At 44.7% G+C, this 25,324-nt stretch overlaps 2 protein-coding genes across 2 annotated transcripts in view; both read left to right on the top strand.

Annotated features, from left to right (window-relative positions):
• LOC310875093 (glutamate receptor ionotropic, kainate 5-like) overlaps positions 1-25,324 on the top strand; it is a gene marked incomplete at its 3' end in the record, with an annotated part of 241,116 nt that overhangs the window by 2,166 nt on the left and 213,626 nt on the right. The gene's annotated exons all lie outside the window — the stretch shown is intronic.
• LOC310870665 (uncharacterized protein) overlaps positions 1-25,324 on the top strand; it is a 256,024-nt gene that overhangs the window by 230,451 nt on the left and 249 nt on the right. The window lies entirely within an intron of this gene.

The following is a 25,324-nucleotide window of genomic DNA, read 5'->3' as shown; positions in this document are numbered from 1 at the left end:
TGGTTGGATTCAAGCATTAATCATTATGTGTTAGTGGCAATTAACCATATTAAAAACATATGCTAAAATGACTTTTCCAGGTCCTCTCCTTTTCTCCTTCTATAGTCTACACCAACTCTCTTCTCTGAAAATAACCAACCGACACGCTCACAATGCATCACATTTCGAATCTTCACCCTAGAACAGGTTAGCTAGGGTTCATGTAGTTAAGGAATTCATGAGTGAAATAGACTAGCATACCAAATATGAAGCTGGTTCTGACCGGGAACCCATTTTGGTGTCGGCATCATGTCATGCTTTAGCTATTGAAAAATAGCAGATCTACAAGCTCATATCGCGCCACCGAGTGGCGCGATACGAGCTTGTAGGTCTGCTATTTTTGAAAAATCGAAGAACGACTGACATTTTTAGAATCTGATCTCAGGTCAGAATGGGTTAATCAGACCAGTGTGTGTCCAGTGGAAACCTTGTGTGAATCTGATCTTAGGTCAGAATGGGTTAAGAGATTTTGCTGACGTCTATCTTGGTTTCCTTCCGTCAACTAAAGTGTGCCATAAACAGCAATGGATGAACTCACAACTCGCTATATATACATAGTGTGAAAATTGTACAACTTGAAATAAAAAAATATATTTACAAAATTGTCTATCAAAAATGTTGGATAAAAGGGCTTATAAGTGGTGAAATAATGTTGGATGAAGATGACTGCATCATCCCTATTCTTACATATAGGGTTATTGAGGAATCACAGCTCTGCAACATCGATCTCGCACTAGTCTTTGCTGATTTCTCAAAGGCTTTTGATTCAGTGGACGGAGCCAAAATGTTTGAAATTCTTAAATTATATGGTATCCCCGACAAAATGATCAATGCCATAAAAGTTCTATATACAAATACCTCAGCGATCATCCTTACTCCTGACGGAGAAACACCATCATTCCCCATCCTTGCTGGCATTCTCCAAGGCGACACAATTCAATTCAAAGGGCTTTATTGGCATGAGAAAACATACGTTTACATTGCCAAAGCAGAAAGAACAATACAACAATACAGCAATACAATCAAAACAAGAATGATGTACATTTGAAGGTCAGAATCTTCAATAGATCAAATTCTATGTACCAAGATCACTCGATGCTGGTATAGTGCAGGAATATACACAATGATTAGTCTTTAGGGTGGTTGTGTTCCATTTGATATCCTTCTCCTATCACAGCAACTCACAAATCGTGCACTTGCCCCGTTTCTATTTATTATTGTTGTTGATTATGTTCTCCGTGTGTCAGTTGATACTATCAATCATAAGAGCTACCAACTAAACCCTAGGAGAAGCTCTCGTCATCCTGCTGAATACCTAACCGAGACTGACTTCGCTGATGACATCGCGCTTATCAGTCAATCATTGGAATACACTCAGGCTCTCCTTCAGTCTCTTGAGCAGGCCTCCAACTGTGTTGGTCTTTATCTCAACGAGACGAAAACTGAATACGTAAATATATGCAAATCCAACAATAACCACATTATAAAAACACTTAACAAGACTCTTCTGAAACAGGTTGATGACTACAAGTATTTGGGTTCATAAATATCTTCTTCCCAAAAAGACTTTCAAACTAGGAAGGGTATGGCCTGGTCAGCCTGCAATGACATGCATAACATCTGGTCATCCCAGCTTAGTAAGATGTTAAAAGTAAAAATATTTAGGATGACCGTTGAGCCGATTCTACTCTATGGCTCCGAGACATGGAAGCTTTCAAATAAACTAGAGAACGTTTGGATGGCACTTACACCCGCCTTCTAATGAGAGCGCAAAATCTGTCTTGGAAGAGACACCCACCGACTAATCTAATATACGGCAACCTTCCCCGTGTTTCTTCACTAGTCCGATCCAGAAGAACACAGTTTGCCGGCCACTGCTACAGAGCTGACAATGAGGTTATATATCTTCCCTTCTTCTCTGGAGTCCTGCCCAGGGGGGCAGTCAGACAGATATTTTGTGAAGCCTGAAACTCCTGAAAGTTCATATAATGGCCTGTTGTGGAGCTGTCACTGGACCCAAAAAAAAACCCATAGCCCCATAGAAGTCCATGTATTTGGGCCCAACTTCACCTAGACTGTATTACCTTAATAAACATGGTCATGAATACTTTCTGCTTCCAGTCACTAGTTTAAAGTCTCATTTCTAATGTCATAATATTCTTTTTGAAAAATTATGGTCCCATTTATAAAATAAATGACCATAAAGTCGCGTATGTTCTGAGGGGCGTGGCTACCGTTACAGTCTATGATGAGTCCCCACCCACTCGAGTCAAAATAAAAACCAACGGAGAAGAAGGGGGGAAGTCCCGCCTCGTTGTCTGGGCAGCCAATGGCCAGCTGGGCCCAAACGGAGCCAGCCAATGGCCAGCTGGGCCCAAACGGATCTAGAAAGATGGCGAATTACAGTGCAGGAATAACAGGCTTCATTTTACGTCCATGTTAGACCCGGGGAACGCTTTGTCCATATTTTTTACAGTCTATGGTCCTGCCTCAAAGCAGACCAGAGGTAGAAAACTGTCGTTCCCTGATGTCATCGCTATAGGGACACAGGCATCAGTAAAGCAGGAACTGTGGATGGCAATGAAGGACCGGGAAGTCTGCAGGCGTGTTATTGTGAAATCCACGATCTCGACCACGGTAGAAAAATGATGATGATCCCTCTCCTGTGAGGCTACATGTGTGCTCACAAAGGGAACAAAAGCAGATCATAGATCAGCAGCGGCGGCTGTCTCTCTCGGTATGGAGAGACATGTGTGTTTGTGTGTAGATGTGGTGTCCCTTTTGTATGGGAGTGCATCTCTCTGTGTGTGTGGCTGCGGGTGTGCATGTGTGTGCATGCGTGCGTGCGTGCGTGCGTGCATGTGTGGGCCAATAATACCTCCTCTGTCACCGTCAGTGGCAGCACACTGTTGGGTCCTGTCGATAATTGGGGGGGAACCATATTGATATTCTGCTCGGCTCGCGCAAGATGAAAGAAAATCAACCCCGTTGGCTGCTAAACGCACGCTGTTCGAGAAGATAGAATTGGGCAAACATCGGGGGCGTGAAGAAGTCCGTTTGTTCTGGATTTCAGTTGACTTGCAGATGTGCGCAAAGTGTGGAAAAACAAGGAGGATTTACCTTGAAATGGGATGACACGTTTGTGTTCCTTCATTGTGTGGTGTGTCGTCAAGGTGGCACAGTATAGTGGTGAGAGCGGAACAGAAAACTGACGAGTTCAGTCCTCCTGATGCCATGTGTTGTGTCCAACCAGTGTCCTTGAGACACCCTCTCTCTCCATCTAAAGTCCCTTCTGCAGTATTTGATGTATTTGAGTTGGCCGAGTTGTGTGCGTGTGTGTGCGTGACTGCGTGTGTGTTATGCCCAGTGCATACCAATTTTCCGCGATGCAACGACACCATTGCGCGACGAGAAATCGCAGCGGTCTGAATTGCCCCGTTGCAGGTCAGTGCAGCGGCGGCGGTGGCTCAGGGGTAGAGTGCCTGGATGGTAACCATAAGGTTGCCAGTTCGAACCCGGGCTCCCCCAGAGTTACTGTCGAAGTGTCCTTGAGCAAGACACTGAACCCCTAATTGCTCCCGATGTGCTAGTTGGTGCCTTGCATGGTTTCCGCTGCCATCGGTGTATGAATGGGTGAATGTAATGCACAATCTCTGTAAAGCGCCTTGGATAAAGGCGCTATATAAATGCACCATTTACCATTTACCATCCCCAGGTTGGCAGAGGGAGTGTAGCGCCCAGGATTTATACATTAGACACTGGGTGAAAAAAAAATGGGTTACAAAAATCGTAGGATAAAACTTTAAAAAAGAACAGAAGAGAAAAGAATGAAAGCAAAACACAAACAACACAAATCATAATCTTTTTATTGTATTTCTTAATAAAACATAATTAAGTATGTCTTTCAAAGTAAGTCCCTAGCTCTCTGCCTGTCACGGTGGGAACATTTTCACAATGTTAGAAAGGATTGTACGCACACTGCAAGCAAGAGCGCATCCACTTTCAATGTGATCCCATATTAATTGATCACGCACGCATGCACACACACACACACACACACACACACACACACACACACACACACACACACACACACACACACACACAGGAATATATTGTAGACTATACTGTTTGTAGGCAATTTGTATGCACAATGTAGAAGAAGCTAATAGCTTTTTCCATGACCCGGGCGGCTCATGTTTTTTCACAGAACTGCACTGTTGAAATTCACTATAGATAATCATCTGTGACCCCGCAGCGCGACAGACATACGAAAAGCTAAGAGGGGATTAAGCAGCTGAGGTACGGGTATGTGGTTCCAGAGGTGACAATGTCGAACCAAAGGTCAGGATTAAGCAGCTGAGGTATGGGTATGTACGGGTATGTGGTTCCAGAGGTGACAATGTCCAACCAAAGGTCACTTTCAAGGTCAACTTAAAGCTTTGTTCTTTCATTGTTCCTCTTTGTCTTTTATATTGATATTACATTTCTGTTAAAATGCAATATGTCTGCAGAGATTGCTCATGTCAGCGATGAGATTATATTTGAATCACTCACTGCGATTGGCATAAATCACAAAGGCGGCGTAATGTTTGTCGACTCTGCACGGGGAACGCGTCAGCAAAGATTTATGTCAGCTTATCAGCGCACGACATCCGGCAATAATGCAGTACCTCGGCGTATGTGTACGTACGCTTGTGTGTGTATTCATTCACGGTATCGTGGATGCATAATTCTTGTGTTTCACGAGCACATTTGCCATGAAGGTCACGTTGTTGGCGGTTTGTTTGCATATACTGTCACAACAAAGCGTCACTCAGTGTCTTGGATGTCTTTGGAAAGCAGAGCTTCAGAAAACTCACATTTAATTGAAACTTCTGACCTGCGTGGTTTAGTTTAATTACATTAAAGGACCCATAACATAAAATTCAACCTTATTTATTTATTTTGTGTTTTTGGGGCTCCCATAATGCATTTTCTATTCCCACAAATAACCAATTTTGAACAATCAGGCTTTCATATCATATAGGTGCTTTAATGGAAATTGCTCTCAGGAACAGCTCAACTGATTTTGTCCTCATCGTGATGTCAATGTCACCCTACTTTGTATAATTCCTCCTTCAGTCTTCAGTTCCAATTTTTCATTTCCACTTTGTTTACAATGTTCACCATTGTTGATTTTCCAAGCTGGCAACAAGCCTGGTTTTATCTAGCATCAGTATTATAATGACTCAAATATTAAATAATCGGCACCACCTCAGGACATTGTGGTACTGCAGCTAAAACTGCTTTCACAGTCCAGAAAGAAATGACAAGGACTGGTTATATCAGATGATTGAGGCTCAAACCATTAGAAATAACTTTGAGGGACATAGACAATATGATATTAAATATTAAAATCAGTTTTAAAATGCGCGTTATTTGCGCTTTAAGAGGGGAAAGGAAATGGTTGGAATAACGTGTTCCTTCCACGCGCTACGTCCAACCGGGGAAACTTCACCTGTCAGGCGTCTTGGACTCCTCATGCATTGAAAGAAGCATGAGTGTAGAGCCCTGGATTACATTAGATATTTGACACTGGGTGAAATGGGTTACAATATTGTGGGGTAAAAAATTTGGAAAATAATAATGTGTACAGGTGTAAAAGAGTGGATGAAATATTTTTTCTTTTAGTGCAGCTACCCACAAATTTGTTTAAATAAAGTAAGAAATATCAAAAGCATTGTAAAGATTGCAACAGCATATTGTTCAAATTTCAAAACAGATTTATATTCTCATCTCTCGTCTTATCTTACCATCTCTTGTATCATATTATTTTATTATATTTACAGTAATCCCATCCAATCTCATCTCGCATAAATTCATGCCCTGTCTTCAACTTCATCATACAAGAGTGTTGCACAAGATCTACAAGCTCACAGCACATCGCAATGTGGTACGTTGTGAGCTTGCAGATCAGCTATTTTAATTTATTTTATATATTTTAAATAATAATACAAAATGGTGTAGAGTGTATACATACAAGGTTTCCACCCCGACAGCGACGATGTGGAGCTGTGTTCTATGATTCATCTCATCTCATCTCATTGTCTACATCACCTCATTTCGCAGCAGCTTTAAAAGCGTGCAGCATGCAGCATGTGTTTACTCGGTGCTGTGGGGCTGCTGTGCTCCGTGATGGATGTGTCCTCAGCTCTCTCTGCTGTGATTTAGTCCTATGAAGTCATATCCATTTCATTACAGATGGTAGGAAGGCCCAACACATAGGGCCCTTGATAGGGATATCTATCAAACTGCGCGCGGGCATGTGCGTGTGTGCGTGTGTGTGTTATGCCCAGTCCATACCAATTATTCGCAATGTGACGACACCATTGCGCAGCGGGAAATCGCAACGGTCTGAATTGCCCTGTTGTGCAGGTCGTGCAGTTTTAGGATTCCGTTGCAAGTGGTTGCAATTCATTGCATTGTGCATCGTTGGTGTGGACTGACTGGGCTTTTACAACACAACCTCGCCTCAGAATTTGTACAACCTCGCCTCCACAAAGTGTGTATGTTGTTTTGTTATCAACCAGGTCATAATGATCCCGGAGCCGAATTCTTAAATTTAAAGGTATTTATGGACACGAGGAATTTGACTCTTCATTTTATTTACTGTAGAAGGTACACTTCTACAGTATTACCATTACCATAAGGATAAGGATGGTGGAATAACTGACATCCACACTAACAGATACCATGGCAACACAGGACTGTCATTTTATACACGGTTAATATACGTCAAAAGGATTATGATTATTTACAACATTCAGTTTTAACCCATTCTGAACGGGCACCCATTTTGGTGTCGGCATCATGTTATGCTTTAGCTATTGAAAAATAGCAGATCTACAAGCTCGTATCGCGCCACTCGGTGGCGCGATACGAGCTTGTAGGTCTGCTATTTTTTGAAAAATCGAAGGATTTTTTAAATCTGATCTCAGGTCAGAATGGGTTAATCAGACCAGTGTGTGTCCAGTGGAAACCTCGTATGAATCTGATCTCAGGTCAGAATGGGTTACGGTTGCACCCTGACCGGCAAGATGTCAGAAAGGGCCACATTGTGTGTTTACTTTGTTGTCTCCACCAGGCCGAAGGCATGGGGAGAGAGTACGTTTTGCACTCCGTCCGTGTGTGTGTGTTTGTGTGCGTGTGTCCGTCTGTCCGTTACCAGCTAATCTCCGGCACCGTTGGCCCGATCCATGCCAAACTTTGCACACTACACTCCCTGGATGCCAACGACTAACCTGCCCACAAATCACAAACACAGTGTGCAATTTCCATGAAATTATACACGCACATTTCCACTAGGCCGAGGACGACATGCCTGCCGGTATGCGCACTCCCTAGAGGCCATGGAAAAACATTGTCCCTGCATCCCTCCACATCTGGCGGTTTTAGCGCCACCATGAGGCCGATTTCTGCAAAACACATTGTTTATGTTATGCACAGATTTCCATCCAAATCTCACGCAAACCTCACGGTACACATGATGATCATGGATTTCTCAGATTCTACACTGATGGCTAAGATTGCCTTCCAAAGTTTTCAGGAGTGGCCCGTTTTGTACAAAATGCTGCACATCTATCCTCAGAGATGCTATGAGTGCTTTGCATTTCCTCCAGAAGGGCACAGGGTTACTACAGACAAGCAGTTCAGGCAAAACAGTTCCGTTTTTGTACCCCGTCCCCATCCAGAAACAGCAAACATGGCAAAGATGGAGTATATACAGTGGCGTGCACAGATAGACACTAGGGGGTGCTAGAGCACGCCCTGCCCTTTTGGCAATTTTGCTCTTAAAAAAAAAAAAAAAAGTTTTCTTATTTTTTCTTAATGTGTAGTGTGTGGACCATGCGGTGACATTGATCAATTCTTGATAAAAACGCTTCTACTATATTATTTAGGCCCCCACAATTCTAAAGCTATGTTTCTATGTCAGTGGTTCTACGATTAGAAAAAAATAGCAGACCTACAAGCTCGTAGCGCGCCACTCGGTGGCGCGCTATGAGCTTGTAGATCTGCTATTTTTCAATAGCTAAAGCACCAAAATGGGTTCCCGCCCCAAAATGCACTGCAAAAAGGTGCCCTTTTTTCACTTGAGCACCTGCCCCTCTAAATGTCTGTGCACGCCACTGAGTATATATACACAGAGTGGATACAAAAAATAAGATAATAACACACAAATACACAGATAACAAAAGATACAAAAAAAAAAAAACGTATTCATTTCACTCACACAATGAATATACACCGTACCATTAATTAGCACAACAAAACAAGGGAGAATTAATTTGCTGAGACACACGGATATGGAACTAATTGCATTCGAATGGGGATACATCTGGAGATTCAGCTATATATCCTTCAGAGTCCCTGCACCTACTTAGCATCATGTGTCAGGAAAAGTGATAGACCCGGAGGGTCAGTTAGGAACAGTGGGCTAATTTGAGGGCTACATTTCCATGGGGAATGAACTGCTAAAGGTTAACGTCAAAGGTCAATGGTTTTAGCGTGGTATGGTGTGTTCTCTGCATGTGACAGTATGGACCATTAGGAGCCATGTGATGTCCACAGAGGACCCTTTAACACCAGGGATGAACCGGCCCCGTTCTTTTTTTTTTTTTTAAGATATTTTTTGTGGCTTACGCCTTTTATTGATTTTTTAAGGGACAGATAGTAGGCTGACAGGAAACGGGAGAGAGATGGGGGGATGACATGCGGTAAAGGCCGTGTCAGGTTCGGGAGTCGAACCCGCGGCACACCGCGACTGGATCACCAGTCCGGTGCCCAGACCGTTACGCTACGGCCTGGGCCACCGGCCCCGTTCTTAGCCCATGAGCCAGAGCGGAGAAATTGGAACGTTAATTACAAATTGAGTGGGCAAAACCATTGCATGTATTTGTTTTTTATGCATTTGTTATTTGTTTTGGTAGGAATTCTATACCAGGCAGAGTATATACCATGCTTATCTCTTAACCCATTCTGAACTGAGATCAGATTCATACGAGGTTTCCAACTGGACACACACTGGTCTGATTAACCCATTCTGACCTGAGATCAGATTCTAAAAATGTCAGTTGTTCTTCGATTCTTTAAAAAAATAGCAGACCTACAAGCTCGTAGCGCGCCACTCGGTGGCACGATATGAGCTTGTAGATCTGTTATTTTTCAATAGCTAAAGCACGACATGATGCCAACACCAAAATGGGTGCCCGGTCAGAATGGGTTAACACTCCGATTGCCCGGGGTTATTTAATCCATTAAATCATAGCGCCCAATCGATTTATAGCAACGGAGCACTTTTACAGACGGACCGGATGTTATCCCGGATGTGGATGTAGCAGCTAAATGTAGCCAAAACACCGTAGGCCGTCTAACACATGATCTTTTCTTAGAATTGGATGGGATTTAGATTTAGATCGCGAGTTATTAACGTTTAAAAATTTTCGTTCTCGTCGGCTAAACGGGGGGAACATTTTCGATTGACGTCCCACTGTTACGCAACATCGAGTATTGCGCAACAGGCGTTACTAGGCTGTGGAGCGATGCGATCGGTTTTCATATCAATAAACGTCGTCTTTTGGATAAAACGTCATCCTGGGCGCTGCGTGTTACTAATAGAAAGGACCATTTGGTTAGCAGATGTCTAATTCAGATGTGGTCTCTTCCTCCTGAACATCACTTCAGTTTTACTGCAGAGTATTATGTGCTGGTGAACACCTTGGAAGTGGTGTTTATAAGGACGTCGAAGGGGAGTTTTATGAGCATAGCGCATCGTGCCGTGCACAGAAAATTGCCGGCTTTTAGATCGGCTACATGTTGAGTGCAGGACACGCCATGCAACTATAAATCAGGCTTCACACACACAGATTTATAGCGTACATGCAAGTAGTATATATTCTAACATACATGCACAGTACCATACACGCTGCAGACTTCCGCACGCACGCTGCAGACTTCTGCACGCACGCACGCACGCACGCACGCACGCACGCACGCACGCACGCACGCACGCACGCACGCACGCACACACACACACACACACACACACACACACACACACACACACACACACACTGAGTTGTGTGGGGTGCTTAGTCAGTTGTGTTCAGTGGAGCAGTACAATGCTGCTATCTTCCTTTATTGAAGCGCGCTAGGGTCAGCATGATGCACAGACACTGCTGAGATGCACATCCTGCTGGTGCATGCACACACAGATGCTACACACAAACACACACACACTCACACTCACACACACACACGCGCGCACGCGCGCACACACACATTTTCAACGCTTTATTTGAAACCACTAAATTACTGTATGTCCTATTTAATCTCCGCCAGGAGATTCATGTTTTCGACCCTCCGTCGGTGTCCACAGCTAATCTCGCGTACAGTTCCATGCTTGGCCGATCAGCATCGTATTTACTGATAACACTGATAGTGTAGGCCAAAGATCTTGGTCAACAATAACTATGTAATTAAAAAAATAATATATATAGTCGCAGCATAATTGTCCATTATCCCATTCTGACCGGGCACCCATTTTGGTGTTGGCATCATGTTATGCTTTAGCTATTGAAAAATAGCAGATCTACAAGCTCATATCGAGCTTGTAGGTCTGCTATTCTTGAAAAAAATCGAAGAACGACTAACATTTTTAGAATCTGATCTCAGGTCAGAATGGGTTCATCAGACCAGTGTGTGTCCAGTGGAAACCTCATGTGAATCTGATCTCAGGTCAGAATGGGTTATAGGCTAATAGGATAAACATCGGATTATACTAACTAACCAATTACAACAGCAACAACGCTGCTGCTCCGGCTTATGGGATATAGCAGAACTAGCAAATTGCATACAGTACATTGAAGTCTGATGTCAGATGAAAACACTGTATACATTTATGAACATAACAACCATCCACTAGGCCGAGGACGACACTCCCTAGAGGCCATGGAAAAACATTTCCCCTGCATCCCTCCACATCCAAACCCCTACTACTGTACGTCTAACCCATTCTGACCTGAGATCAGATTCATACGAGGTTTCCACTGGACACACACTGGTCTGATGAACCCATTCTGACCTGAGATCAGATTCTATAAATGTCAGTCGTTCTTCGATTTTTCAAAAAATAGCAGACCTACAAGCTCGTATCGCGCCACTCGGTGGCGCGATATGAGCTTGTAGATCTGCTATTTTTCAATAGCTAAAGCATGACATGATGATAACACCAAAATGGGTGCCCGGTCAGAATGGGCGAAAGGCTTTTGCTCACAGAGTCCGTATTTTTCACATCTGTATTTTTAATCCATCATCCAATAAAAGAGTAATTGTAACCAAATGGACTGTGCAGTATGGCCCTCATGCACTGTTTCTCCGTCTTTCAGCACCTCGGCTCACGCTGCACTAAAATCATTTTTAAACGGTGCATTTGAACCAAATGAACCGTTCAAAAATGTTTGATGTCGAGGATGAGGATAATCAGTGACGATTCAATATAGCCTACTACTAGACAGATCTGTTGGAGGGGATGACCTCACAAACATATAACCTATGAATATAGATAGGCCTACAGTAATTCTGCCTGTTATTTTTCATAAAGGAATGAAGCACACAGTTTCAGTGTAACTTATAAAACCAGAAAAAGTAAAACGTGGAACAAACTTGGCTATTTTGTGAAGGACTTAAATAGGATTGTATCAATGTTAACATGATAAGTGCCACATCATTTTCCATCAATAAAAATGTTTTAAGTCTGCATTTAAAAGACTCGATGGAGGAAGCAGACCTATAACAGCAAGAGGAATGCTGTTCCACAGTGTAGAGAAGGCATGGAGGGGCACGGTGGCACAGTTGGTAGTGCTGTCGCCTCACAGCTAGAAGGTCCTGGGTTCGATTCCCGCTCGGGGCGCTGTGGGTGCTGGCGGCGTGTTTCCTCCTCCGCGTCATCAGTGCCCATACCCGAAGGCGGGGTTGGCGAAAGGGCCTTTCTGTGTGGAGTTTGCATGTTCTCCCCGTGTCCCCTAGGGTAGATACCCTCACAAAAACATGCAGTAATCCTGGTCTCTAAACTGCCTCCCCCTGGCCAGCCGGGGCGCCTGATGGAGGGGAAAGGAACTGGTTGGAATAACGTGTTCCTTCCACGCGCTACGTCCAACCAGGGAAACTCCCCCCTGTCAGGTGTAAAGGAGCAACTTGGACACTCAAGCATGAAGGAAGCATGAGTTAAGTCTGTTGCTCTCCCCAGGTTGGTGGAGGGTGTGTAGAGCCCAGGATCACATTAGATGATTGACACAGGGGTGAAAATGGGTTACAAAATCGTGGGATAAAAAAATATATATTAAAAAGAGAAGGCATGGTCGCTCCTGAGCCTCTTTTTTTGTTGGTGGAATTTCTAAGAGTCGCCTGTCTGCTGACCTGAAGGTCAGGAGGTCGTGATGTACTGTAGGAAGGGGCCAGTTCGTTCAGGGCTTTAAGGAGGACTTTGACCTGAGATCAGATTCTAAAAACGTCTTCTACATCCTGACAGTTTTCTGAAAAAGCTATGTTTCTATGTCAGTGGTTCTTCGATTTTTCAGTCGAACAGTAGTCGATTAGCCTCAGGTACTTAGGAGTAGCTGGGGGGCCTCCTCCAGGTTCTAGACAAGCAGAAAGTTTGCGAAAGGTCAACGGTGAGCGTGCTAGTTTTATTAGCCTCAGGCGGCTCATGAGCAACCGGAGGCAAGGCCCTGCTATGGCCTCCCCTCGATGGCCCAGGTTCTCAACGTGCACGACGTCCCGGCCTTTATAGCAGTCACATACCTAAATAACAATGTTTTCCCAACCTATGGGCCGTGGGCCAACTGGTGGGTCGTTATTGCAAGTAGGCGTCCAAATAGCAATTATTGATAACATTAACATAAGACAAATTAATGTAAAAAAATACCCGAAAAAAACAACACCCCCTGCTTCGGCACATACTAATATACTTTGTTGAGTGGGGTCCCTTAGAGCAGGTGTGGGAAACTGTGACGATGGAGAGATGCCACACTGCCACTGTTATGTCCACATTCGCTCCAGAGAGCCACATTGCATATTACTGTCCTAGCAAAAAATCTTGAAAGGTAATATTTGTTGAAGCATTTAGTTATACAGTGTAGCTATATGTTGACTTTATGAACTAAATACATATATATGTATAAATATAACTTTAATTAAAAACACTTGTCAGCCTGCCCCAATACTCTTCTCGCTAAGACGCTACTGTTGCCATGGACACATTAAAAAGAGAGAGAGAGAGAGAGAGAGAGAGAGAGAGAGAGAGAGAGAGTTTTTCTCACAGAGAGAGAGAGAGAGAGAGAGAGAGAGAGAGAGAGTTTTTCTCACAGAGAGAGAGAGAGAGAGAGTTTTTCTCACAGAGAGAGAGAGAGAGAGTTTTTCTCACAGAGAGAGAGAGAGAGAGTTTTCTCACAGAGAGAGAGAGAGAGAGAGTTTTTCTCACAGAGAGAGAGAGAGAGAGTTTTTCTCACAGAGAGAGAGAGAGAGAGTTTTTCTCACAGAGAGAGAGAGAGAGAGAGAGAGAGAGAGAGAGTTTTTCTCACAGAGAGAGAGAGAGAGAGTTTTTCTCACAGAGAGAGAGAGAGAGAGAGAGAGAGTTTTTCTCACAGAGAGAGAGAGAGAGAGAGAGAGAGTTTTTCTCACAGAGAGAGAGAGAGAGAGAGAGAGAGAGAGAGAGAGAGAGAGAGAGTTTTTCTCACAGAGAGAGAGAGAGAGAGAGAGAGAGTTTTTCTCACAGAGAGAGAGAGAGAGAGTTTTTCTCACAGAGAGAGAGAGAGAGAGAGAGAGAGTTTTTCTCACAGAGAGAGAGAGAGAGTTTTTCTCACAGAGAGAGAGAGAGAGAGAGAGAGTTTTTCTCACAGAGAGAGAGAGAGAGAGAGAGAGAGAGAGAGTTTTTCTCACAGAGAGAGAGAGAGAGAGAGTTTTTCTCACAGAGAGAGAGAGAGAGAGTTTTTCTCACAGAGAGAGAGAGAGAGAGTTTTTCTCACAGAGAGAGAGAGAGAGAGAGTTTTTCTCACAGAGAGAGAGAGAGAGAGTTTTTCTCACAGAGAGAGAGAGAGAGAGAGAGAGAGTTTTCTCACAGAGAGAGAGAGAGAGAGTTTTTCTCACAGAGAGAGAGAGAGAGAGAGTTTTCTCACAGAGAGAGAGAGAGAGAGTTTTCTCACAGAGAGAGAGAGAGAGAGAGAGAGAGTTTTTTCTCACAGAGAGAGAGAGAGAGAGTTTTTCTCACAGAGAGAGAGAGAGAGAGAGTTTTTCTCACAGAGAGAGAGAGAGAGAGTTTTTCTCACAGAGAGAGAGAGAGAGAGAGAGAGAGTTTTTCTCACAGAGAGAGAGAGAGAGAGAGAGAGAGAGAGAGAGTTTTTCTCACAGAGAGAGAGAGAGAGAGAGAGAGAGAGAGAGAGTTTTTCTCACAGAGAGAGAGAGAGAGAGAGAGAGAGAGAGAGAGAGAGTTTTTCAGTCCTGTCGAGTCTGCTGAAACAGAGGACGAGGTCATGGGGGGACAGTAGTGGAAGGACAAGGTTTCAGTTCAAAGCATACCGTATCTCCCCCCATGAGATCATCCAAGCCAGCTGAGAGGTGTGTGTGTGTGTGTGTGTGTGTGTGTGTGTGTGTGTGTGTGTGTGTGTGTGTGTGTGTGTGAGTGTGAGTGTGAGTGTGAGTGTGAGTGTGAGTGTGAGTGTGAGTGTGTGTGTGTGTGTATGACGCGTCTGTGTTCGTGCGTCGGTGTGTATGCGTGCGTGCATGTATGCAAACTATGCATGCATGATGCGTCTGTGTGGGTGTGTATCATTTATTGGAGCCATTTATTGGAACTGAACCATTGTTGTGTTGGTCGTTTTTCACCGGGCCCCTGACAGTGGTGATTCTGTGGGACCACTATATATAAACCCAGGAGATGGTTTACATTGTAACAGCAGAGATACATACAGTGGAACAGACAGACAAAGGATACAATAGTACAAGGTTATAGTCACTATAACCTTGTACTATTGTATCCTTTGTCTGTCTGACTATAATATAGTGCAAGAGCAGAGACATGGAGACTGTGCTATATAAGGTTATTAATGTAACAGACAGATAGGCAGCCACACAGCCACACACGCACACACGCACATTGCACATACATGCATGCATCAGGTTGCGATTATTTAGGATTCTGTGCTTCTCGGACGGGGCTGAGTCGGCTCAATTGAACTTCAAAACGTTCGCCACGGTAACTTGCTCGCTTTAGCTCGCTTGGTGGCGGCTCAAGTTCGCTTGAGACGGCGCTTCTCCGTCGCGGTCTTGGGGAGGTTTTCAGTGTAATATGTACGGATTTGCGTTTTTTTTCTAGTAGTGTATAATCCATGTTATTTCACGGTGTTTGGGTAAGACCGGGTTGGAAATAGACAGGCACAGAAAACTTGCACTATAAAGTGCAATAGCAGTTAGAGTGTAATAATAGCAGAGAGACAGCGAGAGGACAGACGGATTGGTTTGACAGTAGTCTAAGAATAGCCTGGTTAATAAACCAGACCGAATCAGCCGTTGGCAAAAATAAATTGCCTGCCGGCGGATTTCGGTCTGGAGAGGCTCAATTGTACGCCCATTTCCTACACCAGAGAATGTGGGCGGCCAATCGGGACACGGTATGCAATATGGGCGGGCTTTGGTACAGTGACTTTCAATGCTTGAGACCTTTGACTGACAGTAGCTCTGACCAATTGCGTCAAAGAGAAAAATGTTTCCCTGGAAATGAAATCCAAGCTGAGCCTCCCCAGACTAATATCCCGCGGTCCGTGCGATATTAGTCTGGTTTATTAACCCATTCTGACCGGGCACCCATTTTGGTGTTGGCATCATGTTATGCTTTAGCTATTGAAAAATAGCAGATCTACAAGCTCATATCGCGCCACCGAGTGGCGCGATACGAGCTTGTAGGTCTGCTTTTTTGTTTTAAATCGAAGAACGACTGACATTTTTAGAATCTGATCTCGGGTCAGAATGGGTTCATCAGACCAGTGTGTTGTCCAGCGGAAACCTGGTATGAATCTGATCTCAGGTTTGCAGCCTGGCCTCAGTGCAGTCAGAGAGACTGATATATGAAGATATACTGCATGTGCAGAAAGAGTGAAAAGGGTATGAGTCTGGCACTGTAGCAATGGAGTCAAATATGCAAACACAGATATATGCCTTCCTCTGTCAGAATACTCTCTCTCTCTCTCTCTCACTTCCCTCCCCCCCCCCCCCCCCCACACACACACATTAGTATTAATTGGTAATTGCCTCAAATTAGTGTGCGTGGAAACGATGTGTATAATGAGTATAATGCAATCTGTGCGTTATGTGTGTTTTCCCAAGTGTTTAAGTGTGAAAGTGTGAAAGTGTGAAAGCACTGAGAGTGTGTTTGTGCATCCGTCCGTCTGGGTGTAGTGAAAATGCACATACACATGTCAACAGACCATTTACTCTGTGTGCGCATGTGTGTGCACGTGGAAATGCACATACTGTACACATGTCAACATACCAATTACTCTGTGTGTGTGTGTGTGTGTGTGTGTGTGTGTGTGTGTGTGTGTGTATTTGTGTCTCTTTATCTGCCTGTGCGAACGATTACGCCCACCTCTGACAGAAAAATCATATTTGAAGCTAGCAGAGATGTGTGGAGTGGAGGACACCTGCAGTGAAGCAGAAGGCTTGCCACCATTTGCTCAGCTTTCATCGCGTTACCTCAGCTTTTCCTCACAAAGCCAACTTGGCTCCGTGAGACAGCACAGTCTCATTCACACGCGCGCACGCACACACACACTGGCGCACTGTTTGCACATGCTGTATGTACAGTGTACACACACGCCTTGTTCTCACACGCAACAACCTGATGTACATACTGTATGAATGCTGAGGCACTGTGTCAGTCAGAGCCTGCATGCTGCTTGCTGTGTGTGTGTTCGGTGTTCATTCATTCTTATCGGCTCTGAAAGCTATTCAGTGGTGAATGGAGGTACGGTAGGTTGGACGCCCAGGGAGTTGGCTGGCAGAGGATTATTTAAGGAGTCTGACTGCAGGATGACCGTTTAAGGATTGTGCAAAGAATTAAAGGTATATTCAGTGATTTCACTCAAAAAACCTTAGGTTTCGTTTTTGGCTGTGGGACCCAGCCTTTCGTCCAATCAGGATAGAGAGTCAAAAACGAAACCTACGGTTTTTTGACCCCCAGGGGTTAACTGGGGACAGGGAGGAACTCCTTATATGGCCAGCACACTCTATAGTAGGGAGGATTATCACAACAAAACAAAAAAATAAGTGATATTAGAATTAAGTGAAATCACTGAATATACCTTTAATTGTGAAATGCAAAGGTGTTGTCGAGCCATAAAGAAGTTTCTCACAAACTAGTTGCACAAATGTTAAAGCTACAATCACTTAATTCAATGACTGAATAAACGGTTATTTTTTTTATCCAATATAACTAGCAAAGTGATTGGACATGGTCTCCCTACTCTGCTATTCAAATATTTCGTCCCTGGTGTTTGGTGCTATAGGACACTGAGCAGCGGTCTGAGGAGCACAGGAATGTATTTGCTGTCATCTTTATTGCAGTTTGAACATTATTGCAATTTTGCAATTACATCATAATGAGACAACAGATCAAACTTATGGATTTTAGATTTAACCGCATGGCTGCAAGGAATAATTAATTATTCGCTGTAATTCACGCCAGGAGTTTTCCCCCTTATTTTGAAGAGCCAAAACTCGCGACCGGATGTTACCTTTGTTACTTACACTGTGTGTGGTGTGACTGGTGAACCGGATGTTACCTTTGTTACTTACACTGTGTGTGGTGTGACTGGTGAACCGGATGTTACCTTTGTTACTTACACTGTGTGTGGTGTGACTGGTGAACCGGATGTTACCTTTGTTACTCACACTGTGTGTGGTGTGACTGGATGTTACCTTTGTTACTCACACTGTGTGTGGTGTGACTGGATGTTACCTTTGTTACTCACACTGTGTGTGGTGTGACCGGATGTTACCTTTGTTACTTACACTGTGTGTGGTGTGACCGGATGTTACCTTTGTTACTCACACTGTGTGTGGTGTGACCGGATGTTACCTTTGTTACTCACACTGTGTGTGGTGTGACTGGATGTTACCTTTGTTACTTACACTGTGTGTGGTGTGACCGGATGTTACCTTTGTTACTCACACTGTGTGTGGTGTGACTGGATGTTACCTTTGTTACTTACACTGTGTGTGGTGTGACCGGATGTTACCTTTGTTACTCACACTGTGTGTGGTGTGACTGGATGTTACCTTTGTTACTCACACTGTGTGTGGTGTGACCGGATGTTACCTTTGTTACTCACACTGTGTGTGGTGTGACCGGATGTTACCTTTGTTACTCACACTGTGTGTGGTGTGACTGGATGTTACCTTTGTTACTCACACTGTGTGTGGTGTGACCGGATGTTACCTTTGTTACTCACACTGTGTGTGGTGTGACCGGATGTTACCTTTGTTACTCACACTGTGTGTGGTGTGACCGGATGTTACCTTTGTTACTCACACTGTGTGTGGTGTGACCGGATGTTACCTTTGTTACTCACACTGTGTGTGGTGTGACTGGATGTTACCTTTGTTACTTACACTGTGTGTGGTGTGACCGGATGTTACCTTTGTTACTTACACTGTGTGTGGTGTGACCGGATGTTACCTTTGTTACTCACACTGTGTGTGGTGTGACTGGTGTCGGATCCATATCCGGTCTCCCGCTCGGTGATAAAATGGTAAATGGTGCATTTATATAGCGCCTTTATCCAAGGCGCTTTACAGAGATTGTGCAACCAGGCCTGCAGTAGGCTATCCACTGGACACATGTCTTCTAAATCTAGTCAACCAGGCCTGCAGTAGGCTATCCACTGGACACATGTCTTCTAAATCTAGTCAACCAGGCCTGCAGTAGGCTATCCACTGGACAAATTATTTCAATAAACTAGAAATATGAGGAAATGACAGAGGGACAAAGTGTATCCAACAATCAACTTTAACGATGGTGCAACAGGAGTTTCCATGTAAAGCGTGGTCAGACTACGGTGATTAGTAACCTGGGTGGCTCAGGGCGAGAAGGATGATTATAGATTATACGTGCTATACTGTTTTACAGTTTGTGATATTTTGTCAATTTTACTCACACAATGTGATGTAAAAACAATTCTGATATTTCAGATATTTCAATGTATTTTAGTTGCAATGTACAGTAGCACTCCTGCAGCTCATCATCATAGATTTTATGCTATAGTGCCGTGTGCTAAAAGCCTAAAGAATGCATTTGTTTCTCCTTTCCCTGTCTCTCTTGTCTTTGACAACCGGGGTCATTAGTTTAACAGTAACCTTTATGCATAGCTAAGTGCAGAGTGATCATCATAATCACCTGGGTATTTCGGCACCATGTCTCTTAGAGGAAATACGAGCTCATTAGGAAGTCCGCCTGCGCTAGCTTTGTCACAATGCCACAGTATAGTCAAACTACTGTGAGCATTTGCTCTTTTATACTTTTTTCACCCAAGTGTGCAGTGTGTCTGATCTGTGTCTCTGTCTGTCTGTCTGTCTGTCTGTCTGTCTGTCTGTGTGTCTGTGTGTCTGTCTGTCTGTCTGTGTGTCTGTCTGTCTGTCTGTCTGTCTGTCTGTCTGTCTGTCAAAACCTTTCACTGCGTCACCTCCATGAATATTAATGCGGTAAAGGTTCATGTCATGGCGATGACACAAACGGACTACCGAGTCACAGAGCTTGTATATACGCGTCATGCACACTATGTTGTTGGTGGACTTTCCCGCATCAGACACATTTACAGTAGATGTCAGTTTAGTTGTCCGCCACAGAGAAAGTACAGTATGTACGCCATGAAATTGCAGCTACAGTCTTGCCACTGCTGACTGGTGGGAGGTATTTCTCCCACTGCATGTGGGAAGGAGGCAATTTGAAAAAGGAAGTGATATGTGGTTCAGTACAATAGGTGACACAGGGCGTGTCTTAAGGCATGGTCAATGCTGTTTGGCCACTCAGAATAGCCAAACAGTATAGTCATACTGTATAGAGCGGCGCAGTCCCTCCCCCTTTCAGAACAACGAACGGCCCAGGAAATGAAATGCAATGCATTCTGACCATAGGATTTTCTTTAAGTATTTATTTAAAGACGGTTACGCCGCGGACAAAGCCAACTCGGATCGTGACAAATCATGACAATGAACACAATGTTTTGGGCCGATCAAATACGAAAACGAAACAAATAGTGTTGTCTCCTGCCTTTATTTTCTTCTTTCTAATGATTTGATCGGCCCAAAATATTGTGTTCATTGTCATGATTTGTCACGATCCGAGTTGGCTTTGTCCGCGGCGTAACCGTCTTTAAATAAATACTTAAAGAAAATCCTATGGTCAGAATGCATTGCATTTCATTTCCTGGGCCGTTCGTTGTTCTGAAAGGGGGAGGGACTGCGCCGCTCTATAGTCATACTGTATAGTCCCAGCAGCAGCAGATGCAGTGCATGGTCTCAGTGACACAGAGCCTCCCCCCTGAACAAACAGCAGCCTACAGTATAGTCCCAGCAGCAGCAGATGCAGTGCATGGTCTCAGTGACACAGAGCCTCCCCCCTGAACAAACGGCAGCCTACAGTATAGTCCCAGCAGCAGCAGAGGCAGTGCATGGTCTCGGTGACACAGAGCCAGCTCCCCTGAACAAACGGCAGCCTACAGTATAGTCCCAGCAGCAGCAGATGCAGTGCATGGTGTCAGTGACACAGAGCCTCCCCCCTGAACAAACAGCAGCCTACAGTATAGTCCCAGCAGCAGCAGAGGCAGTGCATGGTCTCAGTGACACAGAGCCTCCCCCCTGAACAAACAGCAGCCTACAGTATAGTCCCAGCAGCAGCAGATGCAGTGCATGGTCTCAGTGTCACAGAGCCTTCCCCCTGAACAAACAGCAGCCTACAGTATAGTCCCAGCAGCAGCAGCAGATGCAGTGCATGGTCTCAGTGACACAGAGCCTCCCCCTGAACAAACAGCAGCCTACAGTATAGTCCCAGCAGCAGCAGATGCAGTGCATGGTCTCAGTGACACAGAGCCAGCTCCCCTGAACAAACAGCAGCCTACAGTATAGTCCCAGCAGCAGCAGATGCAGTGCATGGTCTCAGTGTCACAGAGCCTCCCCCCTGAACAAACAGCAGCCTACAGTATAGTCCCAGCAGCAGCAGATGCAGTGCATGGTCTCGGTGACACAGAGCCTCCCCCCTGAACAAACAGCAGCCTACAGTATAGTCCCAGCAGCAGCAGATGCAGTGCATGTTCTCAGTGACACAGAGCCTCCCCCCTGAACAAACAGCAGCCTACAGTGTAGTCCCAGCAGCAGCAGATGCAGTGCATGGTCTCAGTGTCACAGAGCCTCTCCCCTGAACAAACAGCAGCCTACAGTATAGTCCCAGCAGCAGCAGCAGATGCAGTGCATGGTGTCAGTGACACAGAGCCTCCCCCCTGAACAAACAGCAGCCTACAGTATAGTCCCAGCAGCAGCAGATGCAGTGCATGGTCTCGGTGACACAGAGCCTCCCCCCTGAACAAACAGCAGCCTACAGTATAGTCCCAGCAGCAGCAGCAGATGCAGTGCATGGTCTCAGTGACACAGAGCCTCCCCCTGAACAAACAGCAGCCTACAGTGTAGTCCCAGCAGCAGCAGATGCAGTGCATGGTCTCAGTGTCACAGAGCCTCTCCCCCCTGAACAAACAGCAGCCTACAGTATAGTCCCAGCAGCAGCAGCAGATGCAGTGCATGGTCTCAGTGACACAGAGCCTCCCCCCTGAACAAACGGCAGCCTGTAGTCAGTCCCAGGCAGGCAGAGGCAGTGCATGGTCTCAGTGACAGGACTAACATCAGCTAATCATCATCCAGGGTCTAGGGTCAGCTGACGTGGCCCCGCTACGGCGATGACACCAGGGCTCCCATTAGGGCCAATTAGCACTGACATACTGTCGGGACATCAGACACATGAAGGACAGTATGGTCGTGACACCAGCCAGCGCATGAGATGGTGCGGTGGTGTGTGTGTGTGTGTGTGTGTGTGTGTGTGTGTGTGTGTGTGTGTGTGTGTGTGTGTGTGTGTGTGTGTGTGTGTGTGTGTGTGTGTGTGTGTGTGTGTGTGTGTGTGTGTGTGTGTGTGTGTGTGTGTGTGTGTGTGTGTGTGTGTGTGTGTGTGTGTGTGTGTGTGTGTGTGTGTGTGTGTGTGTGCGTGCGTGCGTGCGTGCGTGTGTGCAGCAGCCGGTTCCTGTGCATCTTGTGTGTGTGTGTGCAGCAGGCGGTTCCTGTGCATCTTGTGTGCGTGCGTGTCTGGCCCACCACCTGTTTGAGAGAGTGATCCATGACATCAAGCGGCCAGGCGTTTGATCTCTATTGCATTTTCTTTCTTAGATCTTTGCTGACGTGGATGCTGGATAGCAGTGTTTGAATACTGTAGGTTCATATCATCAGTGTCTGGTGGAAACCTTGCATGTTCAAACCCATTACTTTTCGGGATATGGAAGGAAAAACAAAACCTGTGTTCTAATGGATACGATGTACTGATGATGTAGTTAGTCACAAGCTACTACTTTTCATGGGTTTAATATTCGTAAAGCCCACAGACATTTTGTGGGCATGCCATTATGCGATAGTAGAATTGCTATTTTTGCTGTAACATATGCGGCCAAAGTAGGCCTATAGAATTACAAAAATATGATCGTAAGCACCTTCTTGAACATGACTGATTGTCGTGAGGCATGCAAGAGACCAGGCGAACACATGTGCGTGTGTTTGATATTTTGTGCAAACCTGAATGTTCATGAGTGCTACCGCCCTATTAAATAATATTTGCTTTTTTTACATGGCTCTGAAGCGTCTAGCTCTAGCTGTCTGTAAATAGAGTCTGTGTTTGTGTGTGCATGTGTGTGTGTAGCTAACTGTGTGTGGAGCTAACTTTGCAAACCATTTCTATACCAGCGAGGATATTGCATCCCAAGTAATTGCCAAAACAATTGAATGAAGATAGATAGATAGATAGATAGATAGATAGATAGATAGATAGATAGATAGATAGATAGATAGATAGATAGATAGATAGATAGATATGTGTACGTAGCTGCAACACCTAAAGCCAGTAGAGTGCACGCACGCACGATAACCAGAGTGTTACAGACACGTGCAGAACAAAGTTGTGAAACGTAATATATATATATGTATATATATATATATTAACACAATATGTCAAAAGACCATCTCGGCGATTAAAGCCATAGAAGCAAAAGACGATCTAGGCAGTGGGTGAGTTAACTCATTTCGCTGGGACACCCTGAACCTCCTCAAGGCCCCTTGGTGGTCCCCGGGCCCCACTTTGAGAACCAGTGTCCTGAACCTAGAGTCCTAGACAACTGCCGTCATAGAATGGACACATGCAGGGCTCCAGCGTGAAAAAAATCGATAAAAACATCGGACGTTCGCCTGACGCCCAGTGTTCAAAGAACGATCGTTCACGAAAACCCACCAATAAGCCATTCAGATGTGGATGGTCAGAGCGGCGCGATTACATACAAAGTCAATGCAAAGACGAGAATTGCGCAAACGGGCGCAGCGCGACCTGCCGCGGTACAAACTGGACGAACCGAGGCGAATATATATTCAGGTCTGAACGCAGTTTATCCGACACAAATTAACTAATCTTTCTCAGCTGTACAATTTCACTGGAGCGCAGCGCGCATATCTAACTGCATGATGATCAGTCATGATCTACACAGACAGCCGACTCCCGACCATAGACTGTAAGCTCCCGACCCAAACACTGAGTGAGGAGGTAAACTTGTTGTTTGATTAAACATATAATGTGCCGCGAAAAATGGCTTCCAAAGCTTGTTATGTTTGCATCGAGGAGGTAGCCTGTGTCCATACATGATGATCGGCCAACAAAATACATTAATCTCCCTCCCAGTGAGTGAAGAGCACTGATGCCTGATTTATTCTTCGTCGTACAAAGTGTGTACTGAAAATAGCTGACAACAAGCTCACAACGCGTCGCGTCTGCGACACGTTGTGAGCTTGTAGATCAGCTATTTTCAGCACGCGGAGATATGCAGGCTCTGAGAGCATTCAGAAACTTTTGCCTTCACAATAAAAGTATGCAGCTTTCACAAGTTGGCCCATGAAGACAAGGAAAAGGATTAAGAATTCGGTGGCATTTCACATTGCAAAAGATTTTTTTCCAAAACGTAAAAATATTATAATAAGGAATTAATTTGGATAATGGTAATTGTATTGTACACATTGTCACTTTATTAATCCCAAAGGTTTAGACTGCATTTAATTTTCAACACAAAACCTTAAACTGACTTTCTGTGTGTATAATTATAATATAAATATTGCCTTTATTGACTGAGTGACTTTGTGTGTTGGGTTCAAACCATCTACAGTGTTATGAAGTACAACCAGATAGGTTGCTGTTTTTTACACAGTGACCTTTGTAGGGGCTTTTATGATTCAAACCTTTAATGGTGGAAACCACTACATAAATAAATGGCGCCCTATGTGGGGGCATGATAAGATCATGCATTAATACCACGCTATACAAAGAAAAAAATGGTGCTACCTAATTTGTGGTGGCGCTACCAAATGAAAAGGTAGTGCTACCTGTGAAAAAGTTAGTCTGGAGCCCTGGATGAAGTCTGTCAGTCCGAGGTCCGGCCACGCCGTTATTAGATCCCATCATGTTTACTCTAAAACCACGGATTATTTACAATTTTACCTACACTATCACCCGAGGCGGGGGTTGGCGATAGGGCCTTTCTGTGTGGAGTTTGCATGTTCTCCCTGTGTCCCCTAGGGTAGATACCCTCACAAAAACATGCCGTAATCCTGGTCTCTAAAACTACCTCCCCCTGGCCAGCTGGGGCGCCTGATGGAGGGGAAAGGATCTGGTCGGAATAACGTGTCCCTTCCACGCGCTACGTCCGGCCGGGGAAATTCCCCTCTGTCAGGTGAAAAGAAGCAGCTTGGACTCCTCATGCATAGAAGGAGGCATGAGGTCAGTCCGCTGCCCCCCCAGGTTGGCAGAGGAAGTGTAGCGCCCAGGATTACATTAGATAATTGGCACTGGGTGAAAAGAAAACTGGGTTACAAAATCGTGGGATAAAAATTTAGAAATAAAAAAAAACAC

The sequence above is a fragment of the Protomyctophum parallelum genome, assembly GCF_964188405.1.
Source record: "Protomyctophum parallelum genome assembly, chromosome: 1".
Lineage (NCBI taxonomy): Eukaryota > Metazoa > Chordata > Actinopteri > Myctophiformes > Myctophidae > Protomyctophum > Protomyctophum parallelum.
This window is presented reverse-complemented; position numbering and strand designations above follow the sequence as displayed.